At 35.2% G+C, this 24,651-nt stretch overlaps 1 pseudogene across 1 annotated transcript; it reads right to left on the reverse strand.

Moving 5' to 3' along the window:
* Positions 1 to 12,826: 12,826 nt before the first annotated feature.
* Positions 12,827 to 24,037, reverse strand: LOC306861863 (wnt inhibitory factor 1-like; annotated as a pseudogene). The gene is made up of 9 exons: positions 23,914 to 24,037; positions 23,668 to 23,811; positions 22,059 to 22,167; positions 21,364 to 21,504; positions 19,087 to 19,178; positions 17,569 to 17,663; positions 14,546 to 14,641; positions 14,215 to 14,310; positions 12,827 to 12,957 (listed from the first exon to the last, which is right to left on the reverse strand). The product of its transcript is annotated as a wnt inhibitory factor 1-like (transcript).
* Between the last annotated feature and the right edge of the window lie 614 nt (positions 24,038 to 24,651).

Here is a 24,651-nt window from a genome sequence, read left to right on the forward strand (position 1 = left end):
AAAAGAAGCAATTATCTTTCTTTCTTTCTTGTTTGTTTTAGTTTATTAACCGGTCCAGATTCTGTATGTATAATAACATTTATGATTTATGATACCGCTGATGTCATACTGATATATATATATATATATATATATATATATATATATATATATATATATATATATATATAAGTGCTGTCAAACGATTAATCATGATAAAGACACACATACAGCATATATTTTGAAAATATTTACATGTACTGTTTTTACGTGGATACATTTATATTCATATAAATTATATCATATATAAATATATTTAATATATAAATGTAAATTTTTTCTAAAATATATACATCCATGTGTGTGTATTATTTATATATATATATATATATATATATATATATATATATATATATGTATGTGCATAATAAATATACACAGTACACACACATATATTATGTAAGCAAAAACTTTTATTTTGGATGCGATTAATCGTTTGACAGCACTTATATATATATATGTGACCCTGGACCACAAAACCAGTCTTAAGTCGCTGGGGTATATTTGTAGCAATAGCCAAAAATATATTGTATGGGTCAAAATTATCGATTTTTCTTTAATGCCAAAAATCATTAGGATATTAAGTAAAGATCTTTTAGTAAAAGATATTTTGTAAATTTCCTACCGTAAATATATTAAAACTTATTTTTTGATTAGTAATATGCATTGCTAACAACTTTAAAGGCGATTTTCCCAGTATTTAGATTTTTTTGCTCCCTCAGATTCCAGATTTTCAAATAGTTGTATCTTGGCCAAATATTGTCGTATCCTAACAAACCATACTTCAATGGAAAGCTTATTTATTCAGCTTTCAGATTATGTATAAATCTCAATTTTGAAAAATAAATTGACCCTTAAGACTATATGTACAGTGCCCTCCACTAATATTGGCACCCTTGATAAATATGAGCAAAGGCGGCTGTGAAAATAAATCTGCATTGTTTATCCTTTTGATCTTTCATTCAAAAAATTCACAAAATTCTAACCTATCATTGAAGTAAAACAAATGAAAGTGGGGAGAAAATCTCATGATGAAATAAAAGTTTTTCTCCAATGAATGTTGGCCACAATTATTGGCAGCCCTAGAAATTCTTATGAGTAAGATATCTCTGAAGTATATTTCCATTCTTATTTCCATTTTTTAGCAAACCAGGGTGACTAGGAACATGAAATTGTCCAGCCATGACTTCCTGTTCCACAGGATTATAAATATGAGGAACACAAATGCCAAATTCCCTTAATCATCCATCACAATGAGAAAAGAATATACAGTGCCCTCCAAAAGAATTGGAACAGTAAAGACAAAATTGCTCTGTTGGCTGTGGAGTCAAGACAAGCTGTCATTAAGAACACACCACCATATGCAAACCTTAGCAAAAAATAAATAAATAAAAATAGTTTAACCAGAACACACTGGGATCTGCATTTGCAATAATCAGTCCCTATAACATTCAACATTATTGAACCACTTTTTGTGCAGTACAAGTAAAGGGGGAAATATTCAAGTGCTTGCATGATTCTTTAGTTAAATGTATGTATAAAATGTATTTTATAAAAAGATAAAAATATATATTTATAGACTCTACTTTAAAGTTTCACAGGTTAAGTTTATAATTGTGACATACAATGTCATAACATTTGATCTGAACAAAAAATGACATCTGCTTAATATCAATGAAAAATAAAGTGCTTGCAGGATTCCTAAAGAAAACAAAACAATTGTAAAACAATCAAATAAATACAGATGTTAAACATTCTCAGAACTATTTAACTTGGATTTCACAGGTTTTTCAGTTTGTGTTTATGTTCCGCGTGGAATCGCAGAGACCGCGACGCGAGCACCGCCCCAGCTGCACAAAACACCCCTGAATTACGAGAGAAAGCTGCAGCTGCGCGGCGACTCTACCGCCCGCCGCACCCCGTGCAAAGGCTCTTCAACACGGGACGCGGCAAGCGGCAGAACCGAGGTTGCGCTCGCGCCGCGGTCCCGGGACGGACATTACCACAAAAGCCCAAATGGTGCCACACTTCAGCTTTGTAGACCGAAACGAGAGCTGGAACAATTCTTTCATCCTCCATTACTGGCAGCGAACTATATTAACGCTAACATTAGTGGAGTGCCCTGATGCTAGTATTTCCTGTCACTGTTTAAATTCAGATGAAGACTAGCGGTCGGGATATGAACTCAAAACGAAACAACTGCCATGAATCTTGTATGATTTTTTATATATAAACATACATATATATAGGCTACACACACACACACACACACACACACACACACACATATATATATATATATATATATATATATATATATATTAGTGCTGTCAAACGATTGATTGTGATTAATCGCATCCAAAATAAGTTTTTGTTTGTATAATACGTGTGCTGTGTATATTTATGTATATAAAAATAAACACACATGCATTTATATATTTCAGAAAAAGATGTTATGTTTATATATTAAATATATTTATTTATAATATAAATTATATTAATATAAATATAGACATATTTATACAGTAAATATTTTCAAAATATATACTGTATGTGTGTGTATTTATATATACATAATAAATATACACAGAACACACACATATTATGCAAACAAACACTTTAATTTTGCAAGCGATTAATCGTTTGGCAGCACTTATATATATATATATATATATATATATATATATATATATATATATATATATATATATATATTCTGGGTATATATATGTATATATGTTTTTTTAAATGTGTATGTATAACTTTTATGATTTGATACCGCTGATTTTACAGAAATTATTAATTATATATGTGTGTGTGTGTGTGTGTGTATTTTTGTTGTTGAAGTGTTGAAAATTAATATTTTGTGTAGTTCAGAAATTTTGGAGTCAAGATGTTAAAGCAGTGTTCATTTTAGCTTCTTCCCCTCCAATCAAACATGCTGATCTCCTCTGCTGCTGACCCTATAATCCATTTCTGGTTTATATGCATGTCTACATAAGAGAGTGGGTAAAATATGAGAGGAGTTCCATTTCATCTCAGTTTCAGAAGTCACATGATTTTCCATCCACACTACTGGATCCCCCTCTCCCGTTCTGTTCAGAAAAAGCCAGGGAGAGATGGGATGGAGAAATCCACTTAAAATTCCAGGGTGGCTGGTTCTTGAAGGATGGGGGCACTCAGAAATTCTTGCGTGATGACAGCAAGGCTTTGATGTCAGTGTTTTTGTCTCAGGAGAAGCAGGGCAGGGCTGTCTTGAGACAAGGGAGAAAGCTCCTATTCTCTAGAGACACTGATTCACTTTACAACTCAGACTATACACACGATCGTATAGGCTGGGAAATTTAAAGCACACCATCCGTGTAAATGTGATCGCTTTTCAAAGTCCTAGTGAGGTAATTTATTTAGTTAAGAGTCTCCTTGGCACACGTCTGGAAGCTGCTTGTTAATGCATTTTCCTACCTCTTTTTTTGTAATTCCCATATGTTTCCTAGCCTTTATTTATAGCATTTCACCATATTATAAGAAGGTGGCACAGCAGGTTTCTGTCTGATGTTTCTTGGCAGTTTAAATGTGATGGGGTGGGTGGTTTGGCATTCTCTCTGAAGCATTCAGAGGTGTTTTCATTTAGCCTTTTTTGCCTATTTGCACTGTTTGCTGTTTTATTGTTAACAACAAAAGCCCTGCTACACACGTTTATAGACAACCCTATTTATACAATATTAAACAACAGATTTATCAATGTTTAAAAGAAATAAATGAATTTGGGCATGCAATTGGAAAGAAACAAAAGAATCTCAGAATTAACAGTTTCCATACATCAGGGTTCCCAAGGAAAATCTGGATCTATTAGGGAAAATATTGATTCCCAGACCTGGAAAGTCATGGATATATATATATATATATATATATATATATATGTATATATATACATATATATATATATATATATATATATATATATATGAATGAATGATGCATTTATATAGCGCTTTATTGTGTATAGCTAGTGGATGCTGCACGCTGGTGGTGGTTGAGGAGAGACCCCCACATGATTGTAAAGCGCTTTGGGTGTACAACAATACACAATAAATGCGCTATATAAATGCATCATTCATTCGTAGCTGTACACGCAAAGCGTTTTACAATCATGTGGGGGGGTCTCTCCTCTACCACCACCAGTGTGCAGCATCCACTTGGATGATGCGACGGCAGCCACAGCACAACGGCGCCAGTGCGCTCACCACACACCAGCTACAGGTGGAGAGGAGAGAGAGTCATTGAGCCAATCAAGTGTATGGGGATTATTAGCGGGCCAGTAGAGGGAATTTGGCCAGGACACCGGGGTTACACCACTACTCTTTACGAGAAGTGCCATGGGATTTTTAATGACCACAGAGAGTCAGGACCTTGGTTTAACGTCTCATCCGAAAGACGGTGCTTTTTGACAGTATAGTGTCCCCCGTCACTATACCGGGGCGTTAGGACCCACACAGACCACAGGGTGAGCTCCCCCTGCTGGCCTCACTAACACCTCTTCCAACAGCAACCTAGTTTTCACCGGAGGTCTCCCATCCAGGTACTGACCAGGCTCAACCCTGCTTAGCTTCAGTGGACAACCGGTCTTGGGCTGCAGGGTGATATGGCTGTGGCGTTTCACCCTGCAGTTATATATATATATATACCTACATATAGTTAATTTATTTAATATATTGGAAAATGCCATTAATCTTTGATTTATTTATAAGGAAAAAGTGTTTTTTAACATTGTGTACATTTGCATATAAATTACATAAAGTAAGTAAATCACTTATCTTGAAAGGTCATGGAAATTGATTGTTCAAAAGCCCAGAAACCTTGATAGATATTTATGCTTTTTGGGATGAATCATAGTTTACTCTTCACAATAAAGCTTAAATGTTTGAATCCAGAAAGCCAATGTTAATAATAAAGCCATTCCTAACCCTTAAATGTCACCTTGTCTGGGAAATCCACATATGTGCTTAGCAGGACATTGTTAGGATTCAGTATATTTGTTCAGCTATCTACAGTGAGTAGCCGGGGGTGAAAACTTTTTGAATTTGAAGATCAAGGTAAATTGTACTTAATTTGTCTTCCAGGAAACATGCAAGTAGCTTCTGTTGCTTCCGAAGGGCAGAACTAAATGGAAAAAAAATTATATTTCTACAAAATAAGAAAAATTTGGACATCTTCATTCTGTTCAAAAGTTTTCATCCCTGGCTCTTAATGCATCGTGTTTCCTTCTGGAGCATCAGTGAATGTTTGAACCTTTTTTAATTGTTGTGTTTGAGTCCCTCAATCATCCTCAGTGTGAAAAGGTGGATCTCAAAATCATACAGTTACTGCTGGAAAGGGTTCAAATATGCAAAAGATGCTGGAAAACTGAAGATTCTGCAGGACCTGTAGGATTTTTCTGAAGAACATTGCTCAGTTTAACTGTTAAGAACAAACAAGGGACTCATGAACAACCATCACAAAACAAAACAACAGTCGTAGATCATCCAGGTAACCACACACAGTGGTAAGAACCAAGGGTTCCCAAACTTTTGAATGGGGTTATTTTAATAATTTCAGCAATTTTTTTGTCTTGTGGACTAAATGTAAACATCTTTTATTGAAAATATCTTACTCAGGACAGTACTAAATACAAAATAACATGCATTTTGTATGATCTCTCTTATTTTGTTAAAATTATTCACATTTTCACAGATTCTGCAAGGAGTTCCCAAACTTTTGCATGCCACTGTATATTCTCGAAATCAATGACACTTGCTTCAATAGTCAGTGCCCATCCCCAGTAACCGCGCTGCAGTGTTATCGACCTCTACCTGTAAGCCTACTGTATTTTCCGGCGGGGTGATTATGTATGGGGGGCAGAGCAGATCTAAAGCTCTTGGCTCAGACAGCCCATTCTCCTGCTCAGCCTTTGATGTCCTGCTTTCATTGCTTCTCTTTTGACGGGACAATGAGGAGAACCTTTTGCCACAGTGGGCATATTGCACTCCTTGCTTTTGTTGGTTCTGTCTTTCTCCTCCACACCACAGGGGAATTTTCCTGACTGGCACAAACTGACAACTCCTGCTTCTCCTTGCAGGGCCTTTACAACATCTTCATGTTGGTTCTACTTTAAACATTCTTTGGTAGAATGACTTGCATGCTTGGGGTTGTTGACGTTATCTTGAGACTCTGTTCTTAAACAGATTTCCTGACGTTTTCCTTTAGAATTTGCTGGTATAATTCAGAATTTATTGTTCCATCAATGATGGCAGGCTATCCTGGCCAAGATAAAGCAAAACAGACCCAAACCATGATACTACCACCACCAGACATTATACTACCACCACCATGTTTCAAAGATGGGATAAGATTCTTAAGCTGGAATTCAGTATGTTATTTTCTCCAAACATAATAGCTTCTCATTTAAACCAATAAGTTCTATTTTGGTTTCATCCATCCATTAAACCTTTCTCCAATAGTCCGCTGGCTTGTCCACATGATCTTTAGCAAGCAATTTTCTTTTTGGAGAACAGTGGCTTTCTTCTTGCAACTCTGCCATGCACACCATGCTGCTCAGTGTTCTCCTGATGGTGGGCTCATGGACATTAACATTAGCAATGTGAGAAAGGCCTTTAGTTGCTTAGAAGTTACCCTGGGAACTTTTGCAACCTCGCAGACTATAACACATTCTGCTTTGATCTTTGTTGATCGACCACTTCTCGGGAAGGGAACAGTGGTCTTGAATTTCCTCCATTTGTACGCAATCTGTCTGACTGTGGATTTGTGGAGTCCAAACTCTTTAGAGATGGTTTTGTAAGCTTTTCTGGCCTGATGAGCAACATTAACTCTTTTTCCGATGTCCTCAGTAATATCCTTTGTTCGTGATATGATTCACTTCTACAAACATGATCAGACTTTGATAGATCCCTGTTCTTTGAGTAAAACAGGTCATGTACTGACATTTGATAGTCATTGCACTGACTGAAACACCTCTGCACAGATGGACTATAATTTCACCATTAAATTAACTGCTAATCCAAGAGATGCACATACTGTTGTAATGCACCGATATGTAACACTGGATAATTTTTATCATTAAATAAATGACAGAAAATATTTTTCTCTCACTTGTTTGATTCGGTTCTCTTTGTCTACGTTCAGGACTTGTATGTAAATATATATATACAGTGCTGCTTGAAAGATATATATATATATATATATATACAGGTGCATCTCAAAAGATTAGAATATCATGAAAAAGTTTTTTTCTTGTAACTTATTTCAAAAAGTGAAACTTTCATATATTTTAGATTCATTACATGTAAAGTAAAACATTTAAAAAAAACAATTGTAGTAATTTTGATGATTAGAGCTTACAGCTCATGAAAGTCAAAAATCAAGGATTTCAAAATAAAAGAATATTTACATTTGAGTTTCAATTAATGACCATTCCTACAATATAAATTCCGGGTATCTCTTGTTCTTTGAAACCACAATAATGGGGAAGACTGCTGACTTGGCAATGGTCCAGAAGACAATCATTGACACCCTCCACAAAGAGGGTAAGTCACAGAGGGTCATTACTGAAAGAGGTGGCTGTTTACAGAGTGCTGTATCAAAGCATATTAAATGCAAAGTTGACTGGAAGGAAGAAGTTGGACAGGAAAAGGTGCACAAGCAACAGGGATGACCGCAAGCTTGAAAATACTGTCAAGCAAAGCTGATTCAAACACTTAGGAGAGCTTCACAAAGAGTGGACTGAAGCTGGAGTCAGTGCATCAAGAGTCACCAAGCTCAGACGTCTTCAGGAAAAGGGCTACCAAGCCACTTCTGAAACAGAAACGACGTCCGAAGCATCATACCTGGGCTAAAGAGAAAAAGAACTGGACTGCTGCTCAGTGGTCCAAAGTCCTCTTTTCAGATAAAAGTCAATTTTGCATTTCATTTGGAAATCGAGGTCTGAAGACTGGAGAGGCACAGAATCCAAGCTGCTTGAAGTCCAGTGTGAAGATTCCAAAGTCAGAGATGATTTGGGGTGCCGTGACATCTGCTGGTGTTGGTCCATTGTGTTTTATCAAGTCCAAAGTCAATGCAGCCATCTACCAGAAGATTTTGGAGCATTTATGCTTCCATCTGCTGACAAGCTTTATGGAGATGCTGATATCTTTTTCCAGCAGGACTTTAGCACCTGTCCACAGTGCCAAAACCACTCCCAACTGGTTTGCTTACCATGATATTACTGTACTTGATTGGCCAGCAAACATGCCTGAGCTGAACCCCATATGGAATCTATGGGATATTTTCAAGAGAAAGATGAGAAACAGTCGATCCAACAATACAGACGAGCTGAAGGCTCAATAGTGCCTCAGCAGAGACACAGGCTGATCGCTTCCATGCCACACCTCACTGATGCTGGAGTTTGTGCTAAAGGAGCCCCGACCAAGTATTGAGTGCATAAATAAACATACTTTAAAGAACTTGAATTTTTTTGTTTTGCAAATCCTTTTTTTGATTGATCTTAGGAAATATTCTAATATTTTGAGAGAACTGGATTTTTGACTTTCATGAGCTGTACGCTGTAATCATCAAAAATAAAACAAAAAAACTTTTGAAATGTTTTACTTTACATGTAATGAATCTAAAATATATGAAAGTTTCACTTTTTGAAATAAGTTACAAGAAAAAAATTACTTTTTCACGATATTCAAATGTTTTGAGATACACCTGTATGTATGTGTGTGTGTGTGTGTATATATATATATATATATATATATATATATATATATATATATATATATATATATATATATATATATATATATATTATATACACACACACACATTTTCGCATGTAAAAAGTTATCCTATTTCTTCAGGTTTGTAAATCTTAGCGATTTTTACAACCGTAGGCTGTGCATTGTTGTGGCATCTTGGAAAACCCATAGATTTTTCCTGTGAGTGACCATAGAATTTACAATATATATAGATCCTCATTAGCAGCTGTTTCTGTGGGCTGCTATACGTAAGCTGTCCGCCATATTGGAACGGCCAAATCCAGTCCTTAGCAGATCTTAGTAGATGATATTGCTGAACTAACACAAGATAAATGCTTTAACAAACATGACATTAAAAAGTTATAGTTTAAAAACCTGTAATATTGAGCTTTGCTGTGATTTTTACTGTGAGTGACAACAGGTTGACGCATCGACGTGTCTGGAGAGGTTGAATGCGGATTCTATATACTATATATATATATATATATATATATATATATATATATATATATATATATATATATACTGTATATATGTGACCCTGGACCACAAAACCAGTCTTAAGTCGCTCGGGTACATTTGTAGCAATAGCCAAAAAATACATTGTATGGGTCAAAATTATCTATTTTTCTTTTATGCCAAAAATCATTAGGATATTAAGTAAAGATCATATTCCATGTAGATATTTTGTAAATTTCCTACCGTAAATATATCAAAACTTAATTTTTGATTAGTAACATGCATTGCTAAGAACTTAATTTGGACATATATATATATATATATAATGGTGATATTGACTTCTGTTTTCTCATTGAACTATAATTAGGATTCTGGTAGATTCTGAATGGCTGACAGTGTTTTTATCATTCAAAAGCTTTTTTAAGAAGAGGAGAGACAAATCTAAATAAATTTTTGCCGTGACCAACATTATGCCTGTCAACTGAGCTTAAATATTGATTTTGGATTTTTCTTACAAGTATGACTAGCATATTTCTAGCTCGCATATACTATTTTTTTGCCCTTCGTTCCTTCCTACGTGATCAGAAGGTGAATCTTCCAATGTTATGATTCTCAGAAGAGTCATTATGTGAGCTGTAATGGAGAGAACATTTCAATTGATTCTCAACAGACCGAATCTTTCTGATGTACCCGCTCCATCGCCCAGAGGCAGATATAAATGGAACATACCTGTTCGTACCCAGACTGCACCTGCCTAACGCAAGTTACCAGATGTCTGGAAAATTCACGGGCACAAAATGACTCTGTTTCCATGGTTACCGCCATTTCATTTGCCTGCTACATTTTTGGCATTCCACATAGTGTTTTTGTTATTGTTGTATTTCCTCCATGAAAGGTGACCTGACAGGGAAAATTCACGTGGCTCCCATGGGCAATCATGTTGGGCCGAGCTGCTATGTGATGTGGAACAGGACAAATAATCACCCAACCAGCTGTTTCTTTTCACCTGTCCTTTCTGGCCACCACACCAGCTTCCTCTGGACAGTGGCAGGAAGCACGGCTGATCGATCGGCGCCCCCTGTAGAGGCTAATTGGCATAATGTGTAAATGATCCTGCATACGTGTGTATGATTGCATGCACATTGCCATCATTCTTCTTTACCAAGACAAAATTTATAGACAGGCCTCAGAATCCTGCAATTCTCCAAAACTTTTCAACCTTGAAAACCAAAGATTGCTTTTTGAGAGATTAAAGCTCAATGGATGAATGCTCTTCCAGGTGGCTGTTGCACAAGGCTTTATGTATTTGGTAAGTAGACATCAACATTCCAGTTGCATGACATAACTTTTACCAAACCAACATCTGACAATTCGTCTCATGATGGGGGAGATGGTAAACATCTGCACCCATTCTATCAACTCAAATATGTGAATGCTTGGAATTTTTTCAGAAAGTATCACTCATTTTGCTCAGGAGAGCATCAAGCTACTTTGCCTGCCAGCGCACATGGAGCCAGACCTACCACAGTGTCGCCCTGCAATTGTACAGAAGCCGCAAGACCGGCCCGTAAAACTTGGTCCACTTTATTTTTACAATACTTCCTTATAGGCTCAGAAAACCTGTGGAACAAATGATGCAATACCTGTTAACTAACTGAAAGAAAGATTAAGTGTATACGTATATATGCACTACTGTTAAAAAAAAGTGTGAGGTCAGTAATATGTTTTTAAGGAATTAACACTTTTAATTGACAGAAAAGATGGTTTACAATGTTACAAAGATTTCTATTTCAAATAAGTGCTGTTCTTTTGAACCATGTATTCATCACGATTTATACCGAAATGTTAAGCTGGCCACTGCTTCCAACTAAGAAAAGATTCTTGAGCACCAAACCAGCATATTAGAATAATTTCTAAAGGATCATGTGACACTAAAGACATGAGTAGTTCCGCTTTACCATCACAGGATAATTTTTTTTTTAATATATATTAGAACAGAAATGTAATTATACTTCACAATATTACTGTTTTTTATTGTTTTTGATCAAACAAATGCAGCACAAGAGACTAATTTCAACATTAAAAACCTTTGAACTATAGTATGTATAATTTACTCTCTAAACTTTAGTCCTTTCCAATAAATAGTGACTTCGACTATATTTCATCTCCTCTGCAGCCATTAGATGGTTTTGGGTGTGGAACAGGCCAAAATTTAAGATGTTACGCACTGATAATCGCATTCAGTGAGTTGAACTGAAGAACCAAATCCATTCAGTTTTGCGAATATCTTGGTTTTGTAAACTGGATTATCCAATTTACTAAAAAGAGCTGATTCAAATGAATTAATTTGTTCCTATGAACAAATTTTTACTCTTTAATGGTCCTTGTGTCCTTTTTACAGCTCGACAGGCTTACACACCAAGAACGATAACTATAAAGATAACTACATTAGCGTCCACACCGGCAGACGATATCGTCTGTTTATTCAAAGTGTATGCATGTCTGCTGCTTTAAATTATTAAGCTCGTTACAAAAGAATTAATTCTGATTAGGTGTCAATGATTTTATCATTCATCAGCTGGAAAAAATAGTTCTGAAAGTGATTCCAGCGATATCGTTTCATGTGCCTTTATCATCGGTGTGGACTATTCTTTAAAATTGAGATCTATTTTAGAACTATATATTTATCGTTATTATATAGTTATCATCCTTGGTGTGAACAGGCCTTTAGCCAGAGAAGAAAGTTAGTCAAACAGGATTGGAACAACATGAGGGTGAGTTAATAATGACAGAACTGCCCCTTTAACAGTTAAAAAACAAACACTTCATCTTCACAGGCTCCATGAAAACCGTTTTATTTCTGTAATGAATTCACATGAAAAATTAAGACTATTTGGCTTTGTTTCTGACATCACAAGCAGCTTATGTGCATTGTTATACATAAGTATGAAAACTTTAAGCATAAACTTAAAGACGGCCTACCCATATCTAAATATATATCTATATATTTGAATTTTACATAGCATGAATAGGATACATATACAAGTACTTGTTGGAGAAGCTACAACATAAGTGTGATTTGCATGAAAAAGAATGTTAGTGGCAATAATGATGACAATATTTGAACTAAATCAGACGAACCATGAGCACAAGCCAAACACATTCCTAAGAAAAGCCGGATCCGCACCCGGAAGTTCTCAGATCGCAACATACACTTCTCCCAGTGATTCAGCGCCACATCTGAAGCTAAACGGCGCAAACATCACAGACACTCACCACAAGCATGTGACTCACTCCCCTCTCAGTTGACGCAGGACAGAAGCTTAATGAAGGGTGACTGTGGGAGATTTTATATCAAAGGCGCTAGTGTGCTAAAATAAGAGAGTGTGACTGTACTACAAAAACAAGTCTCGCTCTGAGAAAGCAGCAGTTCAGCTTCGGAGTGTCCCAATGAGGATCGGAAGAGGAGGATAAAAGCTTTGTTCCGGAGAAGGCGATGTTGAAACGGAGGGGCCATTGGCCCAAAATTTGGAGGCTTAAACCACATAGTTGGTTTCAGAGGGCTGACTGGATTCAGGCACTTCCTTCGTGTCCTTCGCTGCCACGGGCTGTGACTTGTGTTTGGAACCAGAGACCCGCTGGCTATTGGAGACTCCTCCACGAAATCCACGAAACAAGTTAAAAATGTGTTGCATAGTGCAGAACAACATTTATGAGCCAAGCCGTATTTGCTGGGGGTTTTAGTTCAAATGATGCAAACTGTGGTTGTTTGATATAAAATAGTTCAATACTACTTAATTGTCTAGGAAAAGTATGGAAAAATACTAGTTAAAAATTGTTTATTTTGCTCAACCATTTTAGCAGGTAACCGGCATTATGATAACCAGCCCGATCTCACGGCATATTTTACGAGGTGGCTAATTCGTACAAATTTGTACGACCTCACTCGTAGAAATTCATATGTTTTTTGCAAAATCATACGTATTTTACAAGTTGCACAATTCGTATGAATTTGTACAAATGACCTATACCTAACCCTGCCCCTAAACCTACCCATCACTGGGGTCTAGACAAATCGTACAAAATCGCACGAGTGAGGTCGTACGAATTAGCCATCTTGTAAAATACGTACGAATTGGTCGTGAGATAGCGTTGTGATAACGGTGTGTGGCGAGACCATGCTCCATTTTAAGTAATAAAAAATTTAATAATGATAATAATGATCAAAAATACAAATAAGAAACTGAATGTATACAAAAAGTTTTTTTTGCCAGGGCTTTAGTTCAAATTTTGCAAACTGCGGTTAGTTTGATAAAGACTGTTCAATACGACTTACTGAGAAGGAAAAATAGTAAATGAAATAGTTAAATTTGCTTAACCTGTGGTTGAATGTCACTATAAATTAAGTGCATGAGGGTAAGATATATAGCTGGCCTTACAAAACCATACTTTGTCATGATATAAAATAATAAAATATTAAAATAACTAATAAAATTAAATATTTAATATAGACAATGACTTCTGCATGGCATCTGGGTTATTATAATTTTATTTTGTAAGTGTAATATTTATTTTGTTTTCAATTTGACTTTTCAATTAAGTTTAGTTTTTGTTTACATGGATTTTCTATCTTTTTTCTACATTTTCTAGTTTCAGCTTATTTAATATCTTTTAATCTTTAGTTCTTATTTTATTTATTTATTAAGTTAACAAAGCTGTTTTCATTTAGTTTAAGTTGTTTTCAGTTGCATAGCACTCCAAGGTACTACCATGAATATCATTTGTCCAAAAACCTATGGTATTATTATGGTTATATGTCTGAATATCCATGGTAATACCCTGGCATTACAGTGGATTTCTTGCTCTAATCCATTTCCAGGTGGCAGTTAGTATCTTGGCCTTGGGAAAAAGGATGCTGTCTTACTCTTATTGCAGTGACGTCCATGCCAGCCGTCCCTGCACTGGCACCTGTTAGGCTCCACACAGGTCCCGTGTGCTCCACAGCTGGGCTCGCAGACAGCTGCACACATGTATACACGTACACAGAGACGCAGTGTTTAGTCTTAGAAATGTATCCTGTGCTTTTCAGCAAGCCTGTAGGCAGAGTAGAAATTTTAAGGTGCAATCAAGCACCGACGGCTCATTTTTCAGTGTGTTCATTGTGCGCGAACAAAGCACATAGAGCGATGCTGCGGTGGAACGTGTTTTTGATCAAATATGTCTACAGTTCTTCTGCCAAGTCAAGATAATCTCACCTTTGGAGCACAGATCTCCATAGTAGCCTTTGCTGCACTTGCATTTGTTCCTCCCCGTGCATTTGCCTCCATTTCTGCACGGCTGTCGACATTTACCTATAGACAACAACCGTAAAATTCATTAGTTGCAATCCCAAAATGCAAAAACAGCATAATAGACTGCAAAAGAGAATGTATTTTTCTTTGATAACTGGCATTTCAAAATAAGTTACCTTAACTTATACTATCAGTAACTTAAATTATTATGACAAGATCATCTTGAACAATAACTCGTTTATTATTCATTTCTCTGTTCAGTTTTAATGGAAGTAGGGGAATTACATTGCAAAAAAATAATATTAACACACACACACTTATTATAATTATTATATTATTATAATTATTTATTTTTACAACTTGGATTTACGCAGTATCAACTATTTTATTTAAATTATTTTTTTAAATCTTATAAAATTTAATTTATTTATATAAAATATGTCTTTCTTTATAGGGGTATACAATATAAAACTTACTTTATTTTTTTTTTATGCCATTTTACTTGTCATGTTACAGTAACAATATACAATGCACATTTTTCAATGCATTTCAAGTTCTACATTTATTTATGTATTATTTATTTATTTGTTTGTTTGCCATTGGGGTTTTATGCAGCATCAAGCTTATTTGATTATTTTTGCCTTTGGGGTTTAAGCAATTTTTGTTGTCAAACTAGTTCATCTTGTTTTAAGGATGCTTAGACATTTTCCTGAAAATGAGACAAAAATATTAACATTAACATGATTTTTTATTTGTTTATTATATATATAAGCAATTTAAGCATGTATAAATAATATAAGCTTATAATAAAACCTTGTAATAAAAGCTTATAAGGTTTAAGCTATTTTTGTTGTCAAACTGCAGTAATTGATAAATGAAAATATTAACATTAACATGATTTTTTTTATTTATATATATATGATGTATAATATGATGTACAGAAAAGTATAGTAAACTAAATTAAACATAAAAAGGAAATTCAATGCTTTTTAAAAACAAAAGCAGGGGCACACAGGCAGATAGACCCTTTCCAAACACACTCGGATCCTCTTACACCTGCATTTTTGATCAAGATCAACTGAATTTCAGCGGCTTCTTTGTTCCTTGACAAATCAGCGAAATCCATACCCATGAAACCAGACAAAGAGGGGGACGTCTTTACATAACATGACCTCAACGGGACTCTGGGTGTTTATGTCACAGCCCGTTTTGACAGAGAACACGATACTGCAGAGGATCAGAAAGCAACAACTGGCTTAATGCTATTAAAATGTTACTTCAATATTTTCTCGTTCCTCCCTTTTCAGACCAAGCACCTCTGAATACTGCAATACTTCCTGCCTTTGAACAGGAAAGGATGAAATTCGGGGTCAAAGAGGAGTTGTTTAAACATCAACGAAATAGACTACAGACCTTTAAAGCAAAGGAAGTATGTATATATAATTATCACCCTCAAAGCAAACCTCAGTGAGAAAGTCCTAAATGGCTTTTATCTCAATACTTGCACTTAATTTTAATAAAGGAAGTTAAAAAGATTTCTGTGAATGGCCAGAGATAAAACGCCACACTGCTTGAGTGCATGTGAGCTCATGAGGTTGTTATTAGTGTTTAGGGTGACAACACTACTGCATTACATCCTGTGTTTGCCCATGTAGGTGCCGGCCCATTTAACACTAATGTGAGAAAACACTTCACTTAGGAAGTCTACTTGGAGAACTGCTCTGAGGACAATTTGTGAAAGTGAGCCTATTACAGCCAAAGAACAACAACACGGCTTTCTCTTTGAAAGATGATGATGATAAAGTAACAGCCAGTTAATACTCTACATTAGAAGTTAATAGAGCTATTTAGTTAGTAGTCCTACAACTTGGAAGTTGGCATTTTTGAGTCATAGGTTCAGGAATTTATGGGCTTTGTTTTTTGGAATGGTAGTTTTTTTTTTTTGTTATGTGCAAAATAAAATGTTTTATTCTATTTTAATATTTTTTAATTATAATTTATTCCTGTGCTGGCAACGCTAAATTTTCAGCAGCTGTTACTCCTGTCTTCAGTGTCACATGATCCTTTAGAAATCATTTTAATATGAGACCCTGGACCACAAAAACAGTAAAGTAGCACAGGTATATTTGTACCAATAGCCAACAATACATTGTATGGATCAAAATTATAGGGTACATTTTTCTTTTATGCCAAAAATCATTGGGATATTAAGTAAAGATCATGTTCCATGAAGATATTTTATAAATTTCCTACCATAAATATATAAAAACGTAATTTCTGATTAGTAATATGCATTGCTAAGAACTTCATTTGGACAACTTTAAAGGCAATTTTCTCAATATTTCGATTTTTTTTTTTGCACCCTCAGATTCCAAATATTGTCCTATCCTAACAAAACATACATCAATGGAAAGCTTATTTATTCAGCTTTCAGATGATATATACAACTCAATTTAAAAAAAAACAATGGACCCTTATGACTGGTTTTGTGGTCCATGTCGATTTGGTGCTCAGTTTCATTTTATTTATTATCATTGTTGAAAATAGTTGTGCTGCTTAATATTTTTGTGGAAACCCTGATATATGCTTTTCAGGATTATTTGATGAATAGGAAGTTGAAAAAAAAAACTTTTTTTTGAAAGAGAAATATTTTGTTATATTGTCAATGTCTTCACTTTTGATCATTTTAACGCATTCCTTCTGAATAAAACCATTAATTTCTTAAAAAAAAAAAAAAAGTACTGACCGCTTTTGAACATTAAGACTACCATTGTTTTTCTGATTCCTCAAGCATATAAAACTATGCCCTTTTAGTAGTTACAGTTCTTATTTAACACATTGTTTTCCCTAAAAACCCATTAGAATTTTTTTTTCATAGCAAATTGGTTTGATTTTGTTTCGATCACTTTTAATGTGTTCTGTTATTGTGGTCTGACTGTAGTTTGCTCTTTCACAGTGTTGATGAAGGTACACATAGCTGAACTCACTAAGCTCACACAGCTCCCTTCAAAGCCGACGGCACAGATGCATTTGACAGGATGGAAACACATCCCTCCATTCAAACAGGTGGTGCTGCAGTTAGCTGATAATGTAGAAAAAACAACAATGAGTACATCAAAAATTACAAGGAGAAATTACACACAAACAATTTGTGCTTTTATTTTTTTATGTAATGGTTTTGTAGATCATGTTTCATGCTTTGACCTTTTGGTCTAAATCATTTAGAGACTGTGATCAGATTATTTCCTTCTTGTTATTAATCATATTAAGCCATTATTAATATGTATTTAAAGCCATCATGTGTATTTTTGTGTATTATATGTATTGTTTTATAGCATGTTTTAGTCAAGTTCAAGTGTATTAATCTATGGTTTAATAAATAACATCTTGGGGAACAGAGGGCTAAAAAAGAGCCATAATATATACTTTATTTGTAGCAGCTCATCCCACATGATTCAAATTGTCTTAATGCAAAATAAAAATGAATGTTTCCTGGGTAAAACTGAAAGTAAGGTAACAATATCCTAATTTTAAGTTAAAACTATACATATTAAACTTCACACAGCTATTGTTGAAGAATGGAAGGATATTTTGGGCTGCAGGTTTTCTTGATATGCAAAGCACAAATCTTTGTGGTTTTGGCAGCGATGCAGGGCGAAAACAAATCAGCCAAAAGCTGTATTGGATGAAAGGTGTTTTGTGGAAGCGGTTTAGGTACAAACACAGCTACAATGAGGATATTGAAAACATTTTCAGCGTCTAATGGAAGCCTTTTTTGGTAAACCGCTCCTTAAAGTTGTAAATAGATGAAAAACACATGTTTGTGCCTCCCAACTTGCTGGGTAATTCACATTTTTTTCAGACAAGAAACTTTCTAGAATACATGCGTGCTCGATTCCTTCATCTAAACTAGTACATAGCGGGCTTAACCACGCTTTGTAATTTGCACAAGGCATTTTGGGAAGTGATGAGTAAAATCATCATCATAATAAACTATATGCACTCGTTTCCAAAGGAGGTTTGTCTTTCTGAGAAAAGAGTTACTTCTAACTCTATACTTCTCTTTTCTCTCTTTTTTTTTTTTTTATTAACCTATCTGGCTTTTTTAGTGGAGACTTTGACAAGGTTCTACATGCTCACATCTGTTGTTAATGGGTTTGTGTGGTTGCAGGTACGAAATGAGACCTTTATGGGACACTTCAGAGATCTTGTAAGACTCAAATTATTGATAAAAACTTGAATATTTAAATTAATATAAATATTATATTTAAATTATAATGTTTCAATATGTAATATATAATTACAATATTTTATTTAATGTAAATAATTATTTGTAATTTTATTTGAAAGTTTATTTTATTTTCATATTATTTAATTTGAAGTTATTTAATTTGCAATGCATTTTAAGTAAACTGCACTGTGGGCAACTTACTACATACTAACTTTGTACATCAATAACTCTGTTTTTATTTGTCTTTATGATGGGCTTATATAAATATGGTTACCTTTCTCACTGTAAATGCCGTAAAACCCATCCTGACACTCACAGACCTTTCATTGCAGTAGCCTCCATTGCGGCAACCACCAGGGCACTTTGCTACAGAAAAAGAGACATAAATGTGAGAACATTTCCTTTCTTTTTTTTTTAATCTTCACCAAACACTTCCTAACGTACTCCCTTCCTATTCCACTTCAAGGACATCAAAAAGAGCAGTGAATTCAGTAACAGTACATCCTTCAAAAGAACTGACACCAGCATATAAGGAGAAAAAACTGCTTTGAGGTGAAACCACAATGTCAACAACTTTGTCAAATGCAATGTGGCCCCGAATACTGTTGCAGATGTGCTTCAGTGTAATTCACAACTGTCTTTAAAGACTGTTGTTTAGTGTACTTGACATTGTCATCATTTACTCACCCTCATGTCTTTGGATACCCATTTGACTTTCTTTTCTCTGTGAAAAACAAAAGGAGAAATTTAGCAGAATGTCCAAGCTGCTCTTTTCCATACCATGAAAGTGAATGGGGACTGAGGCTGTCAAGATATATATTTGAAAAACGTTTTAATTTGGGTCTGTTCTTCACACAAAGCTTCAAAAATGCTTGGAAAGTAGTGCTGGATAGTCATATGGATCACTTTTATTGCTCTTAGTTCCCATTCATTTTCATTACATGGAAAGGGCAGCTTGGACATCCTGTTAAATGTCTCCTTTTGTGTTTTTGTCAAGTTTGGAATGACAAAGTTGGGTAAATAATGTCAGAATGTTAATTATTGGTTAAACTAACCTTTTTTAAGGTTAACTCGATGCAGTTTCATTTATGAAGCACAAAACTGTAGTTGAACATTCTTAAAATGTTCCTCAAAAAGGATCAACTTGAAGGTGCTAAGCTATATCAACAACATTAACATAATTTTGTCCTGTGGGTGAAATTCAAGCAAGCCAGACTTTTAAAAAAACAAGTTTTGAGTACTAGTCATTAAGGCACCCTCAGCTGTCACTAGGAAACACTTTGCTTCCTCAATGCGGGGTGGCTTCAGACAGATGGACCATTTGATCTGTGAAGTCTACACGCCGAATGGAGAGGGGTGGAGAAGGGTGTGTAGGGGAATGCAACACCGTGAGGTTAGTGTGTGTGAGAGAAGGGAGGGGGATCAGAGAAAAACATAACACGCTCATTCTAAAGGGCTGCAGCTGGCAGGATTCACACGACCTCATGAGCCAGCGATGGCTTTGTGGGTGAGGTTGAGAGTCACCCGTACCATGATGATCTCTGCTTCTCTCTCTTATCATCTACTCTTAAAGAAGAGCGAGAGGGAGAGGAGACAAGACAAAACATGCTCTAAATAAGAGCTCTTTAATAGCTTGATTGTTTCTTCTAGAGCAAAAGAAGACATTTGGCGAAGTCTCCTGGTTTTTCTCTTGAGAAAAAAACAACAAAAACAATAATTTCACGTATACTAGTTCAAACGTTTGGGGTCAGTAAGATATTTTTAACGTTATTGAAAGAAGTCTCTTATGCTCACCAAGGCTGCATTTATTTGATCAAAAACAGAGTAAACAGCAAAATATTATTATTATATTGAAATATTATTATTATTATATATTTTTTTAAATGTTATTTATTCCTGTGATGGCAAAGCTGAGTTTTCAGTCATCCTTTCTCCAGTCTTCAGTGTCACGTGATCCTTCAAAAATCCTTCTAATATGCCAATTTCTATCAATGTTGAAAACAGCTGCTTAATATTTTTGTGAGAACATTTTCATAATTTTTTGAAGAATGGAAAGTTCAAAAGAAAAGCATTTAGTTGAAATAGAATAGTCTTCACTGTCACTTTTTGCCAATGTTATGTATTCTTGCTGCATAAAATATTACTATTCTTAAAAAAAAAAACTTCCTGACCTAAACTTTTGAATAGTAGTGCATGTATATCTTTAGAGCTTCAGATCTCAATAATGTTTTGCATTAACATAAAACCAAGCATTCGCTATATCTTACCATATAAAGAATACTATATTTATCTTGTAGTGCTATTCTCATATTACTGTATATGTCAAATGTATCATTAGTGTCTATTTATATTTTATTTTAGGAGAAGAACAACTGAGATGAAGCCGAGCTGACTGTTCTTGAAAACTCTTCTGAGCAATAAAATTGCTTCTGGGCTTTCCTCAGCAACGTTTCTATGCCTGATGCAGTATTTTACATTTCCATAACGTTTTCTGTAAACCACACAATCTTTTTGTGCATGTAAGGTTGGACTACAAATTTTGAAAATTCACCTCTCTGACATGTTTTGAAGAAGATAGTGTTGTGTGGCGTCCTCAGGATAATGTTTCCTCCAGCATCCATCACCAGGATGGTCACCTCAAATGCTGCCACACCATCCTGGTCACCTCTGCATGGGAAGCCCACCTGGACCACTGAGTACACAAAAGCCCTTATTGAATATCTAAACTTAAGCACAGTTTACATGGGCTATAATAATCATCTTATACAGTAGATGTGATTTTAAGAATCTAGAAAGAGAATTATGTGAATATATAAATACACTTCATGAGTATTCCAGTACTCCACCAGTTTATTATCAAAGCGTTTGTTAAAAGGATGGTTCACCAAAAAATTAATTCTGTCATTATTTCAAGTTGTTCCAAACCTGTGTGAGTTTCTGTCTTCTGTTGAACACAAAAGAAGATATTTTGAAGAATGTTGGTAACCAAATTAGTTGAAGGTAGCCATTGACTTCCATAGTATGGAAAAAAAATACCATGGAAGTTAATGGCTACCGTCAGCTGCTTGGTTACCAACATTCTTCAAAACATATTCTTTCAGAAGTTCAACAGAAGAAAGAAACTCACACACGTTTGGAAAAAGTGCAGGGTAAGTAAATGACAGAATTTTCCTTTTTGGGTGAACTATCCCTTTAAGAGGGAAAACTAAAGCCACAACAATGTAAGTAAATAAAATAAAAGCACACCAGAGGCTTTGTGTGGCACTGATCCTAAGAGAGGAACGTTGATGGTAGGGTCATCCATAATGTCTTTATCCAATGAACGCAGAGTCTGAAACTCATAAAAGTACTCTGTCTGAATAATAATATTAAAAAAGATATAGAGGTTAACTTTGTTTTAAACTTCAAAGAAGTGGTGTAGATTTGCATAAAGGGGGGTGTTTGGGACAATAGCACAAAAAATTTGCATGTGGTTCATGACAGGAGCACATATACCTCTCTGAAGAGTAAAAAGAGGGTTTCCGGGTATCTTTAAGTTTGCAAGGCAATCAATTTCCTCCGAAAGAAGCGCAGCTCTCTAACTAATGACCTCAACCTTTTGAGAATTACACACTTGTGATGGTGAGGCCAAACACACGCTGCAAAAAAAAACTGTCCCAAAAGGAGATGAAAGCTAGGGAGACGGCTCTTTTTCCTGGTCTCTAGATTTCAGAGTGTAAAAGCTGGGCAGCGTTTGATGAAGGCAAAAGTACACAAGCTGTGTGAAGAGTTTAGCTAATCCTACAGCTGAATGGTAATAACCAACACAGATAACTCTCGCCGCCAGCCTTTTATGCCGGAGACCTTTGTTCTAAAGCCTCAGCCAAAGCTAACAGGGGCCAAGACAGATTGGGCCCATCTCTTTTTCCTCCTTATCCCTCCCCTTGCTATTTTAATTTCTCCCTCTTGCTGCTCTTTCATCAAGTCAACATGCCATTCACGGATTATGATCCCGGTGTGCAAAGATAGATCACTTGTGAAAAGAGATTCCTGTACATTTCCCCCAAAAGTTGTGAATGAAGCTGTGGCGCATGTAAGAGCATCATAGATCTAGTTTCCGTTGGCAGATTAATAAACTGACTTTTTTTTATTTTTATGAAAAATTGTATGGTTGCATATGTGTTATGTGAGTTTAAGGTTATTCAATATATTACAAAATATGTTAAAACTGATTTTTAAAAGTTGCAAAGTATAAGTGATCAGGAATTTGTGTGTTTTTCTATTATTTTTCTTCTTGCAGTTGTCACGTTTATTTGCTTACTGGGGTTCGTAAAACTGCTTTAGAAAAAATGTTACTGTAAAAGTGCCATAAATCTGAATTGAATCAAAAAATATATTTTGGCAGCTACAAAAGTTGTCAAATAAATGTAATTTTTTTTATTATGTTTTTTATTTGTATTATTACTACTACTATTAATTCTTATTAAGTTATTATTATTATTATGCAGTTCATACACAGTATAAATATAAATATGCATAGAAATATATTGCAGCCTTTATATTTTTTAGAAGGAATCCTTTTAAAAGATTTCCTCTAAGATCTGAAAGATTTCCTTTCTGATTTTAGTCATGTAATTTGTAATGAATACCAGATACTGGCTATTTGGGACCTTCTGTAAAAATAATATTATGAAACCTTGGGGAAAAGCTCTGTAGGGTAAAAATCATTTGCCACTGTTTCTGCCAAAACCATAACGAATTACAAAGAAGATCAACAAGCAATAACGGACTGAATAGGACTGCATGAAGAAAATAAACTGTTTAATGTGTCCCTGGTTAAGATCGTGCCAGATGAAGAATAAAAGTTTTCCAGTACCTGATCAGTGGCTTGCCAGGTGAAGTTCACGTGGTGGATATTGACAGGTATTGCTGGCATTCGCTGCTGTGCGTTCCTGGAGTCGTGTGTGAATGGGGCCATTTTGCCCTCGTATTCTATTTATTAAAATATCCTCTTCAAAACCTGTTGAGCATTCACAAGCATCTCATAGCTTGAAAAAAGTCATTTAAAGTCATTATGCACTGGCTTGGGCTCTAATATCATTAAAGCGCTAAACACTATTACCAATTAAAATTCTTGCTTGATTGGCATCAATCCACATGTACATGCTTCCTTGCTCCAGACCTCCTAAAAGCAGAAGAAAGCACGCTTTAAGGTGCAGTTGAACAACAGGCGTCCTGAAAGCCATCGCTTGGTTTATTTAAAGTGAATTGGCCGGCTTGCTGGTTCGCCCCTCTCGCTCCAATCCTGTGCACAAAACATGTGTCTCGAGTGAGTCTTCAATAAGACAGAATGATGCGCGCGGACTGTTCCGCGAGCTACTTGTACGCAGCAGGAGCTACAATTCACAGATGTCGCCACAAGATGGCGGTGTTTAATACAGGGCGCAATTAAAGTCTTTGATGCTGAAAGCTGATTGATGTTTTCAAGTGTAACAGCCTGACAACGAAAGGTTTTCTTCCATCATTAAAAAGGCTTCTCTTGGTTTAACCAAACTCAGCACGGATAATTTTCTCAACATCTTTATTTGTATTTCTACACTTGCTTCAATTCCCTGTGAGGCTGTAGCCTACTTGGAGATTTTCAGTCATATTATTAATTTACTTCATATTAACTTAAATGCATGTTAACCAGGTGTTAGAACATCTAAAACTAATAGATTGACTTGATTACTGGTAATACATTTATTTTCTGATTTTCATTTGATTTCAATTATTCAAAACAACAACAACAAAAAAAAAAAAATCATGTTTGTTAAATTGTTTTAATAATAACACAATTATTATTATTATTATATTTCAA

The sequence above is a fragment of the Barbus barbus genome, assembly GCF_936440315.1.
Source record: "Barbus barbus genome assembly, chromosome: 42".
Lineage (NCBI taxonomy): Eukaryota > Metazoa > Chordata > Actinopteri > Cypriniformes > Cyprinidae > Barbus > Barbus barbus.